This window comes from Scyliorhinus canicula, chromosome 11 (genome assembly GCF_902713615.1).
Source record: "Scyliorhinus canicula chromosome 11, sScyCan1.1, whole genome shotgun sequence".
Classification (NCBI taxonomy): Eukaryota; Metazoa; Chordata; class Chondrichthyes; order Carcharhiniformes; family Scyliorhinidae; genus Scyliorhinus; species Scyliorhinus canicula.
The window spans coordinates 48,362,197-48,383,741 of NC_052156.1; the positions used below are offsets into that span (position 1 = coordinate 48,362,197).

The following is a 21,545-nucleotide window of genomic DNA, read 5'->3' on the forward strand; positions in this document are numbered from 1 at the left end:
CCGGCCAGGTAATGCCTCCAGTGCCGCACCGCTTCAACGATGGCTTGGGCCTCCTTTTCAACAGAGGAATGCCGAATTTCGGAGGCGTGGAGGCTGCTTGAAAAGAATGCCACGGGTCTGCCTGCCTGATTCAGCGTGGCGGCAAGGGCGACATCTGAAGCGTCGCTCTCTACTTGGAAAGGCAGAGTCTCATCTACTGCGTGCATCCCTGCCCTGGCTATGTCTGAGCGAATACGGGCGAAGGCCTGTTGTGCCTCGGCTGAGAGGGGAAAATGTGTGGACTGGATAAGTGGCCGGGCCTTGTCCGCGTAATGTGGGACCCACTGGGCGTAATAAGAAAAAAACCCAAGGCAGCGTTTGAGGGCCTGGGGGCAGTGGGGGAGTGGAAGCTCCATGAGGGGGAGCATGCGGTCGGGATCGGGCCCCAGTAGTCCGTTTTGGACTACGTAGCCAAGGATGGCTAAGCGGTCTGTGCGGAACACGCATTTCTCCTTGTTGTACGTGAGATTAAGGAGAGATGCGGTGTGGAGGAATTTATAAAGGTTGGCATCATGGTCCTGCTGGTCATGGCCGCAGATGGTGACATTGTCGAGGTATGGGAAGGTGGCCTGCAGTCCATACCGGTCAACCATTCGGTCCATTTCTCGTTGAAATACCGAAACTCCATTCGTGACGCCGAAGGGAACCCTAAGAAATTGGTATAGACGACCGTCTGCCTCGAAGGCAGTGTAGGGACGGTCCGATTTACGGATGGGGAGCTGGTGGTAGGCGGATTTCAGGTCAATAGTAGAGAAGACCCGGTACTGTGCAATCTGATTGACCATATCAGAAATGCGGGGGAGGGGGTACGCGTCGAGCTGCGTGTACCAGTTGATGGTCCGGATGTAGTCCATGACCATCCTGTGCTTCTCCCCGGTCTTAACCACTACCACCTGGGCTCTCCAAGGGCTGTTTCTGGCCTCGATGATACCCTCCCGAAGCAGCCGCTGGACTTCGGACCTGATGAAGGCCTTGTCCTGGGTGCTGTACCGTCTGCTCCTGGTGGCGACGGGCTTGCAATCTGTGGTCAGATTGGCAAAGAGTGAGGAGGGTCGACCTTGAGGGTCGCGAGGCCGCAAACGGTGAGGGGAGGTAGGGGTCCGACGAATTTGAGGGTGAGGCTCTGGAGGTTGCATCTACAGTTGCAGATGGAGGGACAACATCGTACAACAATAAATTGTAGCGCTAACAATTATACTCAAAGCCGAGAGACTGGTTCAATAGAGGCTTTATTGTTGTACGATGTTGTCCCTCCATCTGCAACTGTAGACTAAGGGTCTGAGCAGCTCTCATGCATATTTATAGACAAGCTCCCTGTGGGCGGAGCTAGCCGGCAGGGGCTTACCGGAGGAACCTGTATTACAGGTACAGGCATACATCCCCCTACTGTGGTTATCTCACCACAGGCTGACATCGCCAAGGCCACGATGCACGCGGTCGATGAGATCCTCCCTTTTCAGCTCGAGAGCGATGCATCGGACGTCGCTCTGGCCGCCACCCTCAACCAGGCAGGCAGACCCGTAGCATTCTTTTCCCGCACCCTCCACGCATCCAAAATTCAGCACTCCTCTGTCGAAAAGGAGGCCCATGCCAGCATAGAAGCTGTGCGGCACTGGAGGCATTACCTGGCCGGCTGGAGATTCACTCTCCTCACTGACCAACGGTCGGTTACCTTCATGTTTAACAACACACAGCGCAGCAAGATCAAAAATGATAAAATCTTGAGGTGGAGGATCGAGCTCTCCACCTACAATTACGAGATTTTGTATCGCCCCGGGAAGCTCAATGAGCCCCCCGATGCCCTATCCCGAGGTACATGTGCAAACGCACAAGTGGACCGACTCCAGGCCCTACACGATAGCCTCTGTCACCCACGGGGTCACCTGATTCTTTCACTTCATAAAGGCCCGCAACCTGCCCTACTCCTTTGAGCAGGTCAAGGCTATCACCAGAGACTGCCAGATCTGCGCTTAGTGCAAGCCGCAATTCTACCGGCCAGATCGAGTGCACCTGGTAAAGGCCTCCCGCCCCTTTGAACGCCTCAGCATGGACTTCAAGGGGCCCCTCCCCTCCATTGACCGAAACACGTACTTCCTGCACGTGGTCGATGAATACTCCAGATTCCCCTTCGCCATCCCATACCCTGATATGACATCTGCCACGGTCATTAAAGAATTCAACAGCATCTTCACCCTGTTCGGTTTCCCCGCTTATGTCCACAGCAACCGGGGATCCTCCTTTATGTGTGATGAGCTGCGTCAGTTCCTGCTCAGCACAGGCATTGCCTCGAGCAGAACGACGAGCTACAACCCCCTTGGAAACAGGCAGGTGGAGAGGGAGAATGGGACAGTCTGGAAGGCCGTCCTGCTGGCCCTGCGGTCTAAAAATCTCCCGGTCTCCCGCTGGCAGGAGGTCCTCCCCGACGCGCTCCACTCCATCCTATCGCTACTTTGCACTGCGACTAATGAAACCCCCCATGAACGTCTCCTTGCCTTCCCCAGGACGTCCACCTCCGGGGTTTCGCTCCCAACGTGGCTGGCAGCTCCAGGGCCCGTCCTCCTCCGCAAATACGTGCGGCTCCACAAGACGGACCCGTCGGTCGAAAGGGTACAGCTTTGCATGCAAACCCGCAGTACGCTACGGGGCGTACCCTGACGGGCGCCATGACACAGTCTCCCACAGGGACCTGGCACCAGCTGGATCCCCACCCATGGCCCCACACCACTCAGCACCCCCCCCCTCTGATTACCCCGGCGCCACCCACCCTCCCCCCAGCGCACCTCACTGCAGCCCCCACCCCAGGACGATGCGTCCTCCCACTGGTTCCACCCGTAGATGAAGATGAGGACAACACGCTCCCGGAGTCACAGGCGACCAAGCCGGCGCATGCATCACCACCGGGACTGCGGCGCTCTCAGCGGAGGATCAAGGCACCCGACTGGCTAAATTTGTGAATTTTTCAAAAGACTGTAAACATTAAATTCTCACATACTTGTAAATTGTTATTTCCACCCCCCCCTTGCTGGACTCTTTTTTAACAGGGGGTGAATGTGGTAGTCACCAATGTTTGTATAATACGTGTATTAGAGGTAATACGGTAAGGCTCCTGTACGACAGATACGGGGATAGATCCCTGTCTGCTGGTTCTGCCCAGTAGGCGGAGTATAAATGTGTGTGGTCACCGAGCTGCTCCCACTTCTAGTAGCAGCTGCAGGAGGCAACACATCTCTGCTTAATAAAGCCTCGATTGTGCAGGAGGCAAAAGAGGCCGGTGTCCTGGCCTTTGCGTCCCTAGTAGCCCGTCGAAGGATTCTGCTACAGTGGAAGGATGCAAGGCCCCCAAGTGTGGAGACCTGGATCAGTGACATGGCAGGATTTATAAAACTGGAAAGGGTCAAACTTGCACTGAGAGGATCAATACAAGGGTTCTATAAACGATGGCAGCCTTTTCTGGACTTCCTGGCGCAAAGATAGGTATCTTGGTCAATAGCAGCAGCAACCCCGGGGGGGGGGGGAGGGGGGGGTGTTCCTTATTGTAGTTTCTATTCTGTAACTTTATATTGTGTTAATTTGCGTTATTGTTAAAATGCTGTGTTGTGCATGGGGGTGGGGCGAATGTTTATGATTGTTAATATTATTGTTATTTTTGGTATTTTACTCTGGTGCGTTATTGTTGTATAAATTCAAAATTTTTCAATAAAAATTATTAAAAAAACAAAAAAATAAAGCCTCGATTACCCTCTACTCTCATCTCGTCGTAATTGATAGTGCATCACAGTGAAGTCTCCAATTCCACACGTAGTGGGCACGTTAAAGTCTGCACAGCCTCTTCAAATGCCACTGCGAAAGATACATGATGTAAGTGGACAACTGTACGTCAAATAACATTTGGCATGTTAGACGTGAAGATAGCATCTCAGCCAGTCCTCGCGAATTTCAACCTACGTGCCGAAAGTTACAACAATCGTGTCAGGAAACACAATGGAAGCTGCATCCTCAAAGAACATTGAATGACTGATTGCATTTGTGTCACACCTGTCATCGGAAACTGAATGCAAATAGTCCACTGGAAAGTGGGAAGCACTAACCTGTATCTACACTTGTGAACATTGACACATGCATCCATACACTAGAATTTCTTTAAATTTAAAGTACCCAATTCCTCTTTTTTCCAATTAAGGGGCAATTTAACATGGCCAATCCACCTCCCAGCACATCTTTGGGTCGTGGGGGTGAGGCCCACGCCGACACAGGGAGACTGTGCAAACTCCACACGGACAGTTACCCAGGGCCGGGATTGAACACGGGTCCTCAGTTTTGTGAGGCAGAAGTGCTAACCATTGCGCCTACGCCACCTTGTCGCCTTATCCATACATTAGAAAGTTCACTCTCTGCACCAATCACCAAGTGCTGACTACATTGTGAGCTGACATGCTTAGCCACACTACTAAAGCCGCACGACTATCACAGACAGTTTTAGTGATGGCGAAGTTACTTGTGGCATTGGAAACAATGTAATGGTGGTGATTTCTCAAAGGACTGTGAATCTTGTGAAGCAAGAGGAGTTGAAGGCAGAGTCTGTGGCAGACAATGTATTCCAGAAAGTAAGCCAGCACCTAAAATTCGACCAACCTTGCACAATAGAGGAAGAACTGGTCCCACACTCCATGACATGCATTGAATACACATTGTTCAATAGCAATTGCATGGCAGGCTGAATTCAAGTGGTTATCTTGAAAGTGCTGCAGCAACATGTATTTCATCTTGGTCCTGAAGGACGTCTGGGTGTTGTTAAGATGAAACAACGATCCCACAAAGAAGTCATGGGGACGGCAATAGGTGCCACTTAAGAGAGTTCTTTAAAGCTGTATAGTTTTGTACACTCAGTGGAAAATCAGTTAAACCATGTCCCTGCAACTTTACAACTGACTCCATGGCCAACAAAACCGTCGCAATAACTCAATGACATTTTCAGAGAAGTGCAAGCAGTCCTTCGCAATCAGTTTTTTGCCTGTTGTTCATGAAGTACACAGCAAATGACCAGAAATTGTTCCAACAAATTCAATAACCACCATTGTGATTATTGACAGTTTAGGCCAGTTGTTTACAGAGTCGGGTTTTCCAGAGACTTTCATTATGGACAATGGACCTGAGTTCGTCCCCAGTCAGTTCACAGAGTTTTTAAGCAAGCTACAGAATTCACACCGTGATACGACCCGCAATCGAATGGTGACATCAAATGATTCAACACAGTGATCAAGGACACTGAGAACCAGGGGAGTGACTGCAGAGGAATTTAAGCCTTTGTGGTTGATTAACCTCAAGGGCTGCTGCCAGTGAACCCCTCTCGCCACATGGGTGCAGTTTATTGTACCCTGCATCCTGGGAAATCCAATTACAGCTGCGAAACCCGTGAATTTCTGTAAAGAGCATTGGTCACCTCCTGTATTTAATGAAGTGTGCTGACGGTGAAATGCTGTACAGGTCTCCAGTTGTTCCCTGGAAAGACGCGGAGCCAAAGAATGGAGTGCTGCTGTGACCTACAGGGCCACTGACAGGCAGAAGCCTCCAAACACACATGGTATCAGGTCTTCTCAGAGCATGTGGCATATGTGGTGGACTAGCCTTGCCCTGCACTGCGTCTCACCTATTTGTAGAATGGAGACTTGTGTATGATAGACCCTCGATGTGGTGCGTTGTCTCTGCAATCTGGGTCTCTGCTCCTCAGTCTACTGTTGATGCTCATATTTCCCCTGGCCTTGTCCCACATGCAGAACATGCTGTAGAGACTGTACACGTCGACACCTTTCCCTCCTTCGCCTCCTGCCTTGAATGAACAAAGCTCCCTGGACCACTGGATCCATTCACATTTTTGCCTCCTCTCTGAAAAGAGATATTGAAGACCAGAATGGTTAAAAGGTGTTGAGTATAAATGTGTGAACAATAGACCTATAGGAGAAGTTGGGCAGCTGAGCTTTGGCACCTTGGTTTGTATTGTTCCTCCTGCTACCTTACCCCTGAGACTCTAGCGCGCGCACACACACACACACACACACACACAGAGGTCAGCAGCCATCCATTCCACAGATGGGACATCTGGAGCCTTGTCAGGGGTGAGAAGTTGTGCCTTACATTGTTGAACCAATGTGCCTCTGAGCTCTGTTCATAGATTTGGCATAGCTAGGAGCATTTGTTCCCTCATGATGAATGACTGCAATCTGTTTGGCCACTGACGAATGACCTTAATTGTTAACCTGAGATTCCTCTTCACTGATGGGATGGCATACTGATGCAGCTGTGCACCCTTCAGTATAGCTTCCGCTCTCCAAGGCTGCATTCTTGTCTTCCACTATGTAGCTTTTGCAATTTAAAAGCGCAAATCCAGAAAACTGGCTTGCTGTTGCTTCCAGGGCAACAGGGTATGTGCCCTGTGTAATAGACCTGGATCCTGTCCACTGTAGCGGCACCAACAAGTGAGTATGCATTCCAAGAAGGAGCCCCAGAGCCTAGCTTAGCCGTCCTCCCACACCTCGGACTGTGAGACCCACATAGCCCCATCATCTGTGATTCCTTTCCATTTTGCAGCAGGAATGCCTGGACTCTGACTGTCTGCCAGCACCTGGACTCAAACGGGGGTTTGACATAGCTCCTGCTTCCAAAGAGGGCTCTGGACGACAATAAAGCACTGCAGCCACATCCTGTTCAATACTTCTGTGAACCTTACCTAATATACCACACTAACAGGCCACCACCCCGTAATCTGCAATCTTCATTCCAGTCAGACACGTGCTATCCATTTGACTACCTTATTTGTCTGTGTTTTATGCAGCCTGCAGCTTGCTTGCCCTTGGTCTTCCATCGATCTGGGGCTGGTTTAGCACAGGGCTAAAGAGCTGGCTTTTAAAGCAGACCATGACAGGCCAGCAGCACGGTTCAATTCCCGTACCAGCCTCCCCAAACAGGCGCCTAGGGGCCTTTCACAGTAACTTCATTTGAAGCCTACTTGTGACAATAAGCGATTATCATTTCATTTTCATTTTCACCTTCCACTGGTTGACCTCGTCATCCATGTCCTTGCCCTTCTGCCCACCACCATGAAGCCTTGCCCTTCACTACCCCCCTCATTGCACAATCCTCCTTCCCTCCTTCCACATTGCACCCCCTAATCTTCGCTCATCCTCATCATGCCACACATCCCGGTCGAACTTCGGACATTTGTTGGCTGCAGTACAGTGCTGTCCAGATAGACACTGGTCTGTGGCTCTGTGGGTGGGGGTTAGAACAGCATGGTGCTGTCCATGATGCCCAGTTCGGCATGGAGATGGAGAGCAGGAATCGGTCTGCCCCAGCAGAGTGGTGAACAGTGCATCAGGAGCAATGCAGCAGCACTGTAGCATGTAGCCTTTGCTACACTCACATTCTAGTGCTTATCAATCAGATCTGATACAGCTGTGACTTCCCACTGGCATGATGCAAGACTGGAAGGCCTGACGGAATTCCGGCGGGCAGCTGTTTTAATGAGCATTCACGAGGTGTAAATTAATTCAAATGACGTTCACGCCACCAGCCAGCGGGAAGACCGGCCAGCCTTTGACCCGCCATTAAGAGAATTGCAATGTGATTAGACACAAGCAGAGTTTTGGCTCCTGCCCGATTCTCCACAGCTGCCCCACTAATCCTGCCGTGGGAGATTTCCGGCACGAGTCTAGTTTCTTCATGTTTTGGGGCAAAAGATGTAACACTCAGATTCCCACCTCCCCTCTCCCCCCCCCCCCCCCCCCCCGCCCCCGCCCATTTTAGCTATTTCAAACTCTCACTCTCAGTTCTAGCCGACCACCCCACGACGACACTGACCTCAGTCCTGTTCAACCCATTCAGCTTGTACACCTCCTTCAGAACCGATCCCAGTGACCAGGAGCTAAAGCCCTCCCTGCCTGGACCAACACTCCATCCATGCATCCAGCTGCACTATTTCTGTGCCTATGAATATGTGTCACCAGGAGTAATTCAGAAATTGCTACCTTTTCGGACCTGCTTCTTTCCTAGCTCTAAATCTGCCTACAGGATCTCATCTCCCTTTCTACCCAGGTAGTTTATACCGATAGGGATAATAACCTCTGGCTCTTCTCCGCAGCCACTCAGTGGCATCCTTGACCTTGGCACCAAGCAGGCAACATACCAACCAGGAAGTGGTCTGCAGCCACAGAAATCCCTGTTTGTTCCACTGCTGTTCGTTAGTTTTGTGTGCTTCTTGGGAACTGAGTTGAATATTCCTACATTAATTTCACACGCGGCGCGTCCAAATGACAGGGAAAGAAGATTCTAATCCCACCAGCCTGAGGTAGATTCAAAGCTAGAGTGCTAGGATGAAAGGGCATAGATATAGCCCGTTAGGCCATTGAATCCCCAAAACAAGAATAGGTTTTGTTCCTTTACTCAGCACCAAAGTAAAACAATAGAGATTTTTATGGTCAGAAACCACATGAATAGATACCAATCTTAGCGGAACTATAAAATAAAGGGCACGCTTTAACCTGCAAAAAACAGAGTCCCCTTTTGGGCACGTGTAGCAGGGTCTTTCTCGGCACCTGCAACTCCAAGAATGACCCCGCTATCAAATGGGATTCTGTTGTTTTTCCGAGCCTGAGGCAGCACTGACCTCACTTCCTGCATTGGCTCATCAGTGCAGGAAGACATCAGGGCACTATTTTTAAATGCCACCCGAATCTCTCAATCCCCCCCCCCCCCACTTCGGACGCCCCACCGCGACCTCCAGATCCCCCGACTGCGCCAACTTACCTCTTGGGGGGGGGGGGGGGGGGTACTCGAACCCCCTCACTCTGCCTCTCAAAGGCAGGCACCACCCGGGCCAGAACCCTGACAAGGGCAACCTGGCATCCGGGTACCTGGCACTGCCAGCCTGGCAATCTGGCAATGCCCTGCCAGCCTTGCAGTACCTGGGATTGTCAGGGTGCCTGGGTGGCACTGTCAGGGTGTCCACATGCCAGTGCCAAGATGCCAGGCTGGCAGGAGTGCCAGGGTACAATCTGGGGGCCCTCCGGTGGCCTGGGAAACCCCCTCACATGCCATTATGTCTGGTCGATGTTTGTATTGACCAGTGCTAAATGGCTCCACGGTGAGGTCTCCCAGGGACAGGCGTTTGTTCCCGGGCGTCAGGAGAATCGGGCAGTGACATATTTAAATGAGTCTAATGGCTCGTTTAAATGTGTTGATCTCACTGGGCGAGAGCCAGATTGCGATGTCTTGCAAGATTTTGTTAAATTTGTGAGGGATTCTGAGTTGGGCGTGACAAGGCCATTCGTTCGTGCCTGTGAAATCAGAATACTGGCACCTAATATACCCATTTACTACTTGTATAAGAAATTTGGTTTCCTGACAGTCCACAATGGGTAACTACTGCTAAGAACCATACTTCAGTTGTTGAGTGCCAAACAATCATAGAAATCATAGAATCACTACAGTGCAGGACTCGGCCCATCGAGTCTTCACTGACCCTCTGAAAGAGAACCTTACCCGGCTCACTCTCCCACAAACCCGTAACTCTGCCTAATCTTAGGGACAATTTAGCATGGTCAATCCAAATAACCTGCACTTGATTGTGGGAGGAACCTGGAACACCCAGAGACGCAGGGAGAATGTGCAAACTCGACACAGATAGGTACCCGAACCGGGAATTGAACCCGGGTCCCTGGCGTTGTGAGAAAGCAGTGCTAACCACTGTGCCACCGTGTTGCTCTTTAAGAGAATGTAATGGAAAAATGTAATACTACTGGGCATACAATCTTTTAACCTTCTCTTCCTCCCAGAATAAAGCTCTGGAATAAAGCTGATGAGAAATCTGATTAAATAGAACAAGGTACACTGCAGTTTAATTTTAGCACACGACCGGTACTGTTGAGAAGTATCTCAGTACACTGCTATTTTCGCATTGCATGAACCATGTCACCTTCCAGGAATATTTTTCTCTGTGTCGCAAAATATCTCTATTGTGATTGTTTAAGACATTTTTCTATATATTTGACATAATTGTCATGGTTTACCATTATCATACTACAGGACAACAAAAACAATATGGGGGTGCGGTGGTAGGGGGTGGTGAAATCACTCTGAACGCTGCATGCGGCGACAGGGTAAATACCTTTAATTTAAATGCACTTAGCGACCTTGATGAGTATTGTACATTTTAAACCTCACAATGTGTGATGAATATCATAAAACTCAAATTGCTGATCATGTTATCTGCGACCCTGACCCCTTTTCTTCCCCATGTAAATCTTCATGAAGGTGGAACATTTGCACCACATTTCACACTGAAGTTAGTTGGCTCCTGATACAACAACTTAACCCCCGACACAAATTTCAGCCCTATCCCGAATAACTCCAGCACCATGAACAGATACCTCCATTCCTACCTATCAAAGGCCTGCTCTGCATCCAGCGCCACAATCACTTCCTGCTTATCCCGCTCTGCCTGAGACAACACCACATTGGAAGACAATCGCCCTCCCTTCATGCATCCCATCTGATCGTCCCCAATGACCTGCTGGAAATAACCCGCCAACCTGAGCGCCGCCAACACCTTCACTAAAATCTATGCGTTCAACAGCAAGATTGGTCGGTATGACCCACGTTCCACTGGGTCCCTAAAATTCTTCAGCAGGAGTGAAATGGAAGTCTGAGCCATCATTTCTGGGAGCACTTCCCGAGCCATCGCATCCTGAAAATGCTTCCATCAGCATCGGGACCAACCTGTCCACAAACCTTATATAAAAAACTCAACCGTGAACCCATCCGGCCCCGATGCCTTCTTCGTCTGCATATTCCCAATTGCCTTCCAGGCCTCCTCTGCCCCCAGGGGCTCCTCCAATCTCTCCCGGTCCTCCTCCTCCACCCTTGGATGCTCCAAATCCCTCCAAAAATCAACATGTCCGAATCGTCCTCCAGAGGTTCCGAGCTGTACAAGTTTTGTAAAACACCTCAAACACTATTCACCTTCTCCAGAGCTGAAATCTTCCTCACCCTACCCATCCTCCTAATATTCATACCGCCTAGGCTCACCGAAACCTGTCTGAACAGGTTTGGCAGGCCACAGCTTGCCCCACTCCGCTCCTTTTCACTAGCTAACCACGCTTTCTAGTGTGGTCGCCCCTCCACCAGAGTCCCTTTCCCCCCACTCAAACAAAGGAATCAAAATCTCTCCACCCCATATCTCCCCACGAAAAACACAAAACCCCCACCAAAGGACCGGCCCCTGAACTCTTACCCCCTTCCCAGCTGCCCTCCAAGGCAATAAGGGTATTAGAACAGCTAGGAAAACAAAACATACAAATTTATCAAAAAATTAGTTCCCTCACCAGCCCCAATACAGCTCCAACACCAATGTCCCTCATCCGCCATGATCCAGCCAAGTCCCAGTTCCTTCTGTTTGAACAAATACCTCCGTCTCCTTCGCTATCTCATAATAATGGTCTCTCCTATTGTACATGACCCTCAACTTCGCTGAGAAGACCACCCCATAGGGCACTTCACCCTTATACAGTGCCGCCTTTGCTTTATTGGAGGCAACTCTCCTTTTCGCCAAATCCAGTGTGAGATCCTGGTGAATTCGAATCACAGTGCCTTCCCACTTCATCTCCTTGGCCTGCTTGGCCCACCTCAGCACCTTCGCCTTCAGCTGATAGCTATGAAAGCACACGATCGCCGCCCTCAGCGGCTCATTCCCCCGTGGCTTCAGTCAGCACGATTGATGGGCCCTATCTGACTTCAGGGGGCGGTGAAAGGTGGGGGACATTTTCCTCCTACACATCAGCTTCCTCAGCATCTCTGCTATAAACCCTGTTGACCTCAGACACTCCACATCCCTTGCAGCCCCATAATCTGTATGTTCTGCCTCCAAGACCGGTTCTCAAGATCTTCCACCTTTGCTCTCAGGCCCCAATTCCATCTTGGCCATTTTGGCTTCAAGCGAGGGGAGCTGGTCAATATACCTTGACAGTGCTTCCTCCACCCCTTTCAATACCTTACCCTGCTCCCGCACTATCTCCGACGTTCTTCCAAGTGTATCCCTTATCAGGGAAAGCCCTCCACCAAATGCTTGACGGACTCCAGCATCTCTTTCCCTTGACCCTCAAAGTGTTTAATGAACTGCTGTTAAAACTCTACCGCCATCACTTCCATCAATGTATTCACCGTTATATAGGCTGCCCCTCCCAGCCCACCCCCTGCCCACGAACACTTCATTGTGCTCAAACCTCCTGACGGACCAGCGTTTGGATCCTTCCTCCCCCGATTTATCCGCAGGTTCTTGGCCATTCTCCACCAACCAATCTTGACAGGGAAATATTTTCATGCAATTTTCCCCACAAAAAAATAGGTGAAAAGGGCCCAAAACTCAGGACTCTGGCATAAGCAACCCAATGTGCGCATTCCTCCTACGTGCCGCCACCGGAAGTTCCCAAACTTCAGGAAGAGGTAACTAATGTTTTATCTCTAAACCACACCACATGGCCTGTCATGCAATGTACACCAGCAGCCGTTGTCTTCCTTTTGTATTCCACGTGAAAGCTGCAGCCTACTTTTTAATTCAGCTTTAAGCTGCCAAGGATTTAAATAACTTCAGGTAATGACAATTAAATAGACCTGTAATAAGTCCACGGAGGCAGAAGTCCCATCACCAGAATTCGTTTTGTTTCCATACCCAACAGCTGAACGACCATGACCATTCAGTGTGCTGTCTACACCGGGAGTGCAGAGGATCTGACACTCCCTGTTATATACATAAAAGGGGTTCCATGATTGGGCCACTAATCAGGGAACTCATTCTAATTGGCCAATCTCAAAGGCCTGGCCTAAGTCATTACAAGACCTTAATGACCATTAACAGCATTTACCTCCTTCAGAAATTCATGACTTCCATATTATGAGTTAAGACCCTTGGAACAGAAAAAATAGGGTTGGTTTAAACTCATCACTAGTTTCAAATGGCTTTGTTGAGTTCGAGATTCCTGCCAGTGTGATTCATGCCCCTACCCCACCCCCGCTGGCAAAAGTGAGATCTGCCGGAAATAGGGGCAGGGCGTCTGGATCCAGATCCTGCCTGGCATTTTAAAGGCCTCCAGAGTTGGTGCAACTCTGTGAAATCTGGCCCACTAACGGTTTCTCCACAGATGCTGCCAGATCTGCTCAGTATTTCCAGCACATTGTTCATAGCTCTCTTAAACAGACCCATTTAGCTCAAATAAAACACACGATAACAGCATTAGCAACAAAATCCAGTGTGGCTTTTGTCATGATATGCAAACATGCAACCATGAACACTCAGAATTGGACACAATCAATGGGCAGTCAGGACACTCAGAGGGGATCACCACAAGGGGGCATGACATAAATACTATAAAAGGAATGAGGCACTCACACCCTGCCTCTTTCCACAGACAGACGTCTAGAGAGTTAGACAGGGTTAATCAGCAGCATCACACTCCAGCGCATGGCTTAGAGCAAGCTGGTACAGTTAGACTGAGTTACTACATTAGATTAGCAGAGAGTCGAGCTCATTAGAGAACTGTGTTAATAGTTCAATAAACACGTTGAACTCATTTCAGAGTCTGGAGCATCCTTTAGTTAATACTGCATCAAGTAGCAGCCTGTGTTATTTGAAGCAGCATAACACATGATACCAGGAGTGACTGTTCACTCTATTTAGTTCACCTCAGCAAGATCCGTGACAACCAGCTACTGAATACAGGCACGGTGGACAAGATTCAGGCTCCTCATCAGCTCAGGACCACCGGCAATCTTAGTGCCAACTGGCGATCATTCAAGCAGAAATTCCAACTATACGTGGAAGCATCCGACCTCCATGGCGCGACCGATGCTCGGAGGATAGCTCTTCGACTCACAACTGCAGGTGACCATGCGGTAGAGATCTTCAACTCCTTTCACTTTTCCGAAGGGCAGCACAAAACAAAGTACCAAACCATCCTGGACAAATTTGACAGCCACTGCGAGGTGGACACCAATGAAATCTTCGAGCGCTACATCTTCAAGTAGAGGATGCAAGGTAAAGACAAATCCTTCAACTCCTATCTAACTAACCTGAGACTGCTAGCACAATGCTGCAACTTCGGTGACATCACTGACTCCATGATCAGAGACCAAATTGTTTTTGGAGTCAACTCTGATCCTCTGTGAGAACAATTGTTGAAAATCAAGCACATGACCCTGCCAATTGCAATTGAAACGTATACTGTGCATGAGCACTCTAAAAATCGCTATTCACTGTACAAAACGGCAGAAAGTGAAAAACAAGACTCCCACGAGGTGGGGGGCGTTCAGGCTATCTCCCGGATGCAGCGCCCCTACATTGACGAAAGCGGCCATTTTGCGCACTCTTCCCAGGGCCCGACGCATGCGCAATGCGATCGGGAACACAAAGCGGCCGGAAACCGCACTGCGCAGGTGCAGACGTCCGAGAACCGCACTGTGTGTGCGCAACGATGCACTGAGCGTCATGATGCCGACGTCATGACATGGGCGAACTGCGGCACCGCCCATTTAAAAAACCTGCCCTGCAAGAGGCAAACGCTGTTTAAACTGAGGGAAATCAAACCACTATGCAGCCCTTTGCAGATCTGCACCACCAGTCAGGAGCCAGCACTCCCAATTCCGACAGCGGCGCATCATAAGTGTGCAACACTGAATGCATGACTCTGATCCAGGCAGTGCAACGGATCCAGGTGATGAATACCTGGACAGCACTTACCGAGTGGGCATTATTACAAAGTGCGAATACGCCACACCGGACACATCGCGAGTCCAATCAATCCTGGCTATGGATTCCGAGGATGAATGGCATGCAGTGATGAAGGTCAACCACTGCCCCATTCAGTTCAAACTGGACACGGGTGCCTCCGCCAACCTGATTTCACAGGTGGACTTCAAGAGAATCAAGAAACCCCCCACAATCCTTCCAGCTGCCTGCTGATCAGCAACATCAAACCCCAGCATCGGCACAATATCGTGGACTGAAGGGCCTGTTCTGTGCTGTATGTTCTATGTGGCTTAGAGCAAGCTGGTACAGTCAAACTGAGTTACTACAGTTAGATTAGCAGAGAGTCGAACTCATTTGAGAACTGTGTTAATAGTTCAATAAACACGTTGAACTAATTTCAGAGTCTGGAGCATCCTTTAGTTGAGACTGCATCAAGTAGCAGCCTGTATTATCCGAAGCAGCATAACACAACAGCTTTTTAAAAAAAAATTGGGTCTACAATGAAAGGTTTTTGTCAATCCATCTGCTAACCTTCTCTTTCTATGAAACAAAAAGAACATTTGGAAGTGAACAGACAATCTGAATAGCCACATTTTACTGAGGGTATCACAATGTACTATTTTTATGGGTACCATAGCAACTGTTCAAGGCAGGCAACTGATATGTTAAAATTATCTTTTCATATACAAGCAAAAAAAGACATTACAATATCTTGAGCATTTTCCCACTGAATAGGCATGATCCTTCTGGTCTATTTTTACCCAAGTAGAGGAATAAAGATACTTACAAACACAATGGGCTGGAGGAAACAGAAGCTGTGGGATGTGATAAGATGTCTATATATCAAGGATTTGAACAGATGTCACAATTATGATCTCTCCATCCTGAAATGTGTTATGTTTTTGAAACACATGCCAGCTTACACACTGTGCACAATATATATAGAAAAAGCTGGTCTCCTCTCATGAAGGACCCCCCTTGGCAACCTGGAAGCAATTGTAGGGAGGGCACTCACCCTCTTGCCACCCCTCAGATGTTGGCATTGCCAAGGTGTGGGGCTGCAGGATGAGAAGGGAATGGGAGGGACTGAAGGGGAATGAGGGGGGTGGCTGGAGGAGGATACTGAGAGGGGGGCCCTGTGCCAGTGATTAGGGTGGAGGCAATTCCAGCAAGGACCCGTGTGCCATGGAATGGCACTGAAAACCCGATTGAGGGCAAAACCTTTCCTAAGTGCCACTGAATGGCACATCAGGGCAGCACCCAGTGCCAGCAGGAATCACTCTGGTTTTCCCGCTGGTGGGAGCACTTAGTCTCCGATCAGGAGAATCGTGTCCATTGTCTCTCCTCATAGATGCTGACAGACCTGCACAGTTTTTCCAGCATCCTCTGTTCTTGTTTCCAATTCCAGCATCCTCAGTGTTTTGCTCATTATAGAAAGAGCTTATGGAGGGAGGAGTGTACTTTAATTCCACATTTTGCATGTTTTTCTTCTTTTAACAACTATTGGTGAAAACAATATAATAATTATAGTAATATTTTAACAAACAACATTAGGATTCTTGCATGTCTTGATCAGTGCAAAATGAAAGGCTTTGATGGTGTGTCTCTTTTTGAAGCAATACACAAGAAATATTATGTATGTCACACTGATAAGAACGAGGCCCCATTGAACAAATCACAACTATTGAACTTATCGGTAAGTCCAATAATGCTGCGTTCCCAATAGGGAGTTGCAAAGAGACTGACACCAGGAGTACTTCACAGGTTAGGTTAGAGGTGAATTACCTGCTGCAAGTGTGCACGGGCTAGATCAGGGGATTTAATTAAGTGGCGTACTGGGTGCATGAAATCATAATTCAGCTCTGCTGCTGAGGACGTTAACGTTCAGGGCTCAGTTTACTGGAAAAGGCTGGTAGGAATATATCAGTAATTACCAGTTGCCTGTCAGTGAGGTCAAAGTATGAAGAACTGCAGCTCCAATTATGTTGGGGCTTTGAACAGAGCATGGCAAACATTTTCTACAACATTGGTCGAGTGATCTGTTCTGTGAACATGGAAGTGGCAGCCACCCATCAGCCTGTTCTGACAGCTCCCATAGAGGCTCACTCTGTTAACTCTATATTTATTGGGTGTTTAATTATAACTCAGCTTGTGGGCATTAATTGGGGACTCACCTTGGCTCACTGGAACAGACTCAAACAGTGATGGTCAGATAGAAGTTGCACAACGTGCAATGTGTATCTTTGTAAATGAAAGCTTTTAAGTGTATAAAGACTAAGCTCCAGTTCTATCCTTCACTCCCTGGTTATAACACACACTTACTGTCATGGAAACCCAGATGGCTGCTAAGTTGGCTTTGAGGGCCAGTGTTGGCAAGGGTCTTCTGGAGCACCACAGTCCTCCTGGCTGTTGTTCTTGCACAGAGCTGAATCATTGCCCTCAGAGAGTCCCCATAGCTTCATGGCTGACGCATCTCCTGTCCTCTCTCAGGATGCTCTACACCACTCACTCTGCCAGGGATCTTAGTGGTACAGAGCCAGCCAACACAAACTGCCTTGACAATGCAGAGATGCTACAGTCTATAGCCAAGCTTTTGAGGCCAAAAGCTTCTCAACGACACTAAGTAAGGACATTGAAGTGCCCGAAATGGACGCTCAGCAAATGTTCCGTCACCCATGCTGCAGTCATTGGGGAAATACTAGAATAGTTTACTGGAATACTTGAATAGAAGTGAGCACAGAAGACAAGTACTAAGGGTTTGCAGAGGTCGAGGACATGGGTCTAGAACATGGTTACTGCTTAAGCAAGAACCAAGGGATTAGCTATGCCCTGTTAGAGGCAACTGCTGAGAATTAAATAGCACACCTTTAACAACAAAAACTGGATTTGAGAAGATTGTTTTCATCATTGAATGCATCGCCCATTTCCTGTAAAGCAGCACTGAAGATTGGTCCTTCACTGATCCTTCACCATTGAAGCTGCTAAGCTGATTCTCCTCAGCATGTCTGCCTTTTGATGCCCGTCTAATAACAGTTTGCGACACCAGAGCAAGGTAAGGATACACCTGCATCACAATATCATACTGAGTCTTAATGGCATCATCAGACATGGATATTAATGTAAGACGCTTAATAAGGCAATCAAGGGTTATGGGGGGGAAAGGCAGGAAAATGGGGATGAGAAAAATATCAACCATCTTTGAATAGTGGAGCAGACTCATTGGGCAGAGTGGCCTAATTCTGCTTCTATGTCTTATGGTCTTACAGTCTTATATTTGCATATCTATGAAGTCCTCACCTGCTTCAGACAGGGATCCATACATGCTGCCCAGAATGTGCCTGTTTGGATGATGGAGGGAACAGATATGACGTGGTGAAGATGAAAACCACACTGCAACAATTTAATGCCCACTCCATGCACCCCATTACCATCAGGAAGGGCATCTGCCCAAAGACATGTCCTTGCCTCACTCTCTGCTGATAATTTATCCTGAACAGTTTTCTTTGGCGGTTTTTGTCAGTGGTAGTTTGACCAGAGCAGGAATTGAACCTCTTGACGTTATTCTGAATCACACCCTAGCCATCTAGGCAACTGAGCTAATCCTGGGGAGGGCAAGGCTTGGGGCGTTGACGTCAGCCTTTATATGACAAAATTAAATTTAGTTGAATACATTTTTAAGATACTGGGTTGACCTCCTGTGATGTTGCACGAGTCAAGAACTCTTTGTGTAAAAAGTGGAGGGTGGGTGAAAGATCAGAGAAAGGGAGGCCTTAATTTTGTGCAATCATGGAAAATGGGAGTTAGTGATTCCCCCATTTTATGCCTCTCCTGATTTCTATTTCCATAGAAGCCAACTAGTGAGGGATTAATAATGCCATAACGGACAGGAATTTCCAGCAGTCATTTTATAGTTTATAGAAGCCAAAATTGTTCAAAAGGGAATCTTTTTTGGTAATCTTTTTGCAGTTTTGACATTAATTGATGAGTTCAGAGTGTCGCCTCTTTGCAGACTGCGTTCAACCGCAATCAATTGCGAGTGTTTTCCAGCTCATATGTTTTAATTATCTTTCTGAGTTCAGCGCCTTGCTTTCCTTTTCAAAAAAGGTTTTCGGCATATTCTTAAAAGGTTCCTTATTTTTGCTTTGGATGGCTCTGTCATTATAAATTTATGTCACTAGATATTATATTACATTCAAAACATTTACACCTGCAATATCACTAAAATGTTGAGAGAACTCACTGTTCTTAACAGAGGACATAAAATAATGAAGTTGGCTTTTAAAAGTAATCGACAATATTACATTTTTATTCATACAATGGAGGATTGACCATATCATGCATAGCCTGATAAACATGGTTATGTTTAACTTGATGTCATTCTGAGATGGGAATGGCTTACAGGAGGGGAGCTAGGGAGCAAGAAGCAGCAGAGGTGGGGCAACTTGGGAGAATAGCGGAGAGTTGAGCTGAGTAGCAAAGAGCTGTAGAACATATAACTGGACGAAGGATAATATAATCTTTATTGACACAAGACACTGCAATGAAGTTACTGTGAAAAGCCCCTAGTCGCCACATTTCCGTGCCTGTTCGGGTGCACTGAGGGAGAATTCAGAATGTCCAAATTACCTAACGGCACATCTTTTGGTGCTTGTGGGAGGAAACAGGAGCACCCGGAGGAAACCCACGCAGTCATGGGGAGAACGTGCAGACTCCGCACAGACAGTGACCCAGCCGGGAATCGAACCTGGGACCCTGACGCTGTGAAGCCACAATGCTAACCACAATGCTACTGTGGATCTAGGATGTAGGAAGATAAAGAGCGCACCACAGCAGTGGAACCAGACAATGGAACAGAGCAATAAGTCCAGATAGCACATACAGCAGTGGATCAAGAAAGAGATTACGTACAAATTAAAATCATAAGAGAAGGTTTAAGAGTGGTAGCATTGCAGTATGCTATGATATTAGCTGTCGTGATCATTTTAATTTCCCTGCCGGATCTAACTTCCAATCGAAACTCCATGTTGGGACTAAATTATTTTCTTAAAATCAGAATATAAGAATATGCTTAAAATGTAATCTCAGAATGCACAAATGCGGAGAAAACTCTAACTAGTGTGTGAACAGTATTTTATGCAGGCTTTTCTTTAGAATAGGGATTTTAGATACTCAGTTGCTATTGCACCTGTTTAACGGACTTTAATAAACCTCCGTACATTTTTGTCTCCTGGAGTTAACTTTTCTTTGTGGGTCATAGTATCAGAACCAATGCTTAACTTTCCCACTAATTGTGGAATATGAGGAAGTTATTCGGTGGTTGTGCGGCTTGGGAAACACTGTACACACTAATCACTCATTGATTCATTTCAAAGTGTGGGTCCAAAGCACAGAATATTCCAATCTTTCCCAAAGTAGAACCGGACAGACTTTAGATCGCTGGAAGTTTAATCACCTCAGAACCTTGTACTATTAACAGGTTGTATCCAAAGTCTTATTTGCTATAAGTATAAACTTTGTTATTTAACTGGCCCTGACTTCAGTCGGAATGAAATGCTTCGAGAGGTTGGTCATGAAGCGCATCAACTCCATACTCCCAGAACGCCTTGATCCACTGCAATCCATACCGCCGCAACCGGTCCACAGCAGGCGCCATCTCCCTGGCCCTACACTCATCCCTAGAGCATCTCGACAACAAGGACTCCTACATTAGACTCCTATTTATTGACTACAGCTCCGCCTTCAACATCATAATCTCAGCCAAGCTCATATCAAAGCTCCAAAACCTAGCACTTGGCTCCTAACTGCAACTAGATCCTCAACTTTCTGATCCACAGGCCACAATCAGTAAAAATAAACAACAACACCTCCTCCACAATAGTCCTCAATCGGGGCCCCGCAAGGCTGTGTACTTAGCCGCCTACTATACTCCCTGTACAAACATGACTGCATTGCAATGTTCGGTTCCAACTCCATCGACAAGTTTGCTGACGATACGACCATAGTGGGACGGATCTCGAATAACGACGAGACAGAATACAGGAGGGAGATAGAGAACCTAGTGGAGTGGGGCAGTGACAACAATCTATCCTTCAATGCCAGCAAAACTAAAGAGATGGTCATTGACTTCAGGAAGCAAAGTACTGTACACACCCCTTTCAGCATCACGGGGCCACGGTGGAGATGGTTAGCAGCTTCAAATTCCTAGGGGTACACATCACCAAAAATCTGTCCTGGTCCACCCACGTCAATGCTACCAACAAGAAAGCACAACAGCGCCTATACTTCCTCAGGAAACTAATGAAATTAGGCATGTCCCCATTAACTCTTACCAACTTTTACAGATGCACCATAGAAAGCATCCTATCTGGCTGCATCACAGCCTGGTATGGCAACTGCTCAGCCCAAGGCCGCAAGAAACTTCAGAGAGTCGTGAACACAGCCCAGTCCATCACACAAACCTGCCTCCCATCCATTGACTCCATCTACACCTCCCGCTGCCTGGGGAAAGCAGGCAGCATAATCAAAGACCCCTCCCACCCAGCTTACTCACTCTTCCAACTTCCTCCATCGGGCAGGAGATGCAAAAGTCTGAGAACACGCACAAACAGACTCAAAAACAGCTTCTTCCCTGCTGTTACCAGACTCCTAAACGATCCTCTTATGGACTGACCTGATTAACACTACACCCCTGTATGCTTCACCAATGCCGGTATTT

General features: G+C 48.0%; 1 protein-coding gene across 23 annotated transcripts in view; it reads right to left on the bottom strand.

The window, feature by feature from the left end:
• The window catches only part of cadpsa (Ca2+-dependent activator protein for secretion a), a 736,161-nt gene that overhangs the window by 646,871 nt on the left and 67,745 nt on the right, over positions 1 to 21,545 (bottom strand). The window lies entirely within an intron of this gene.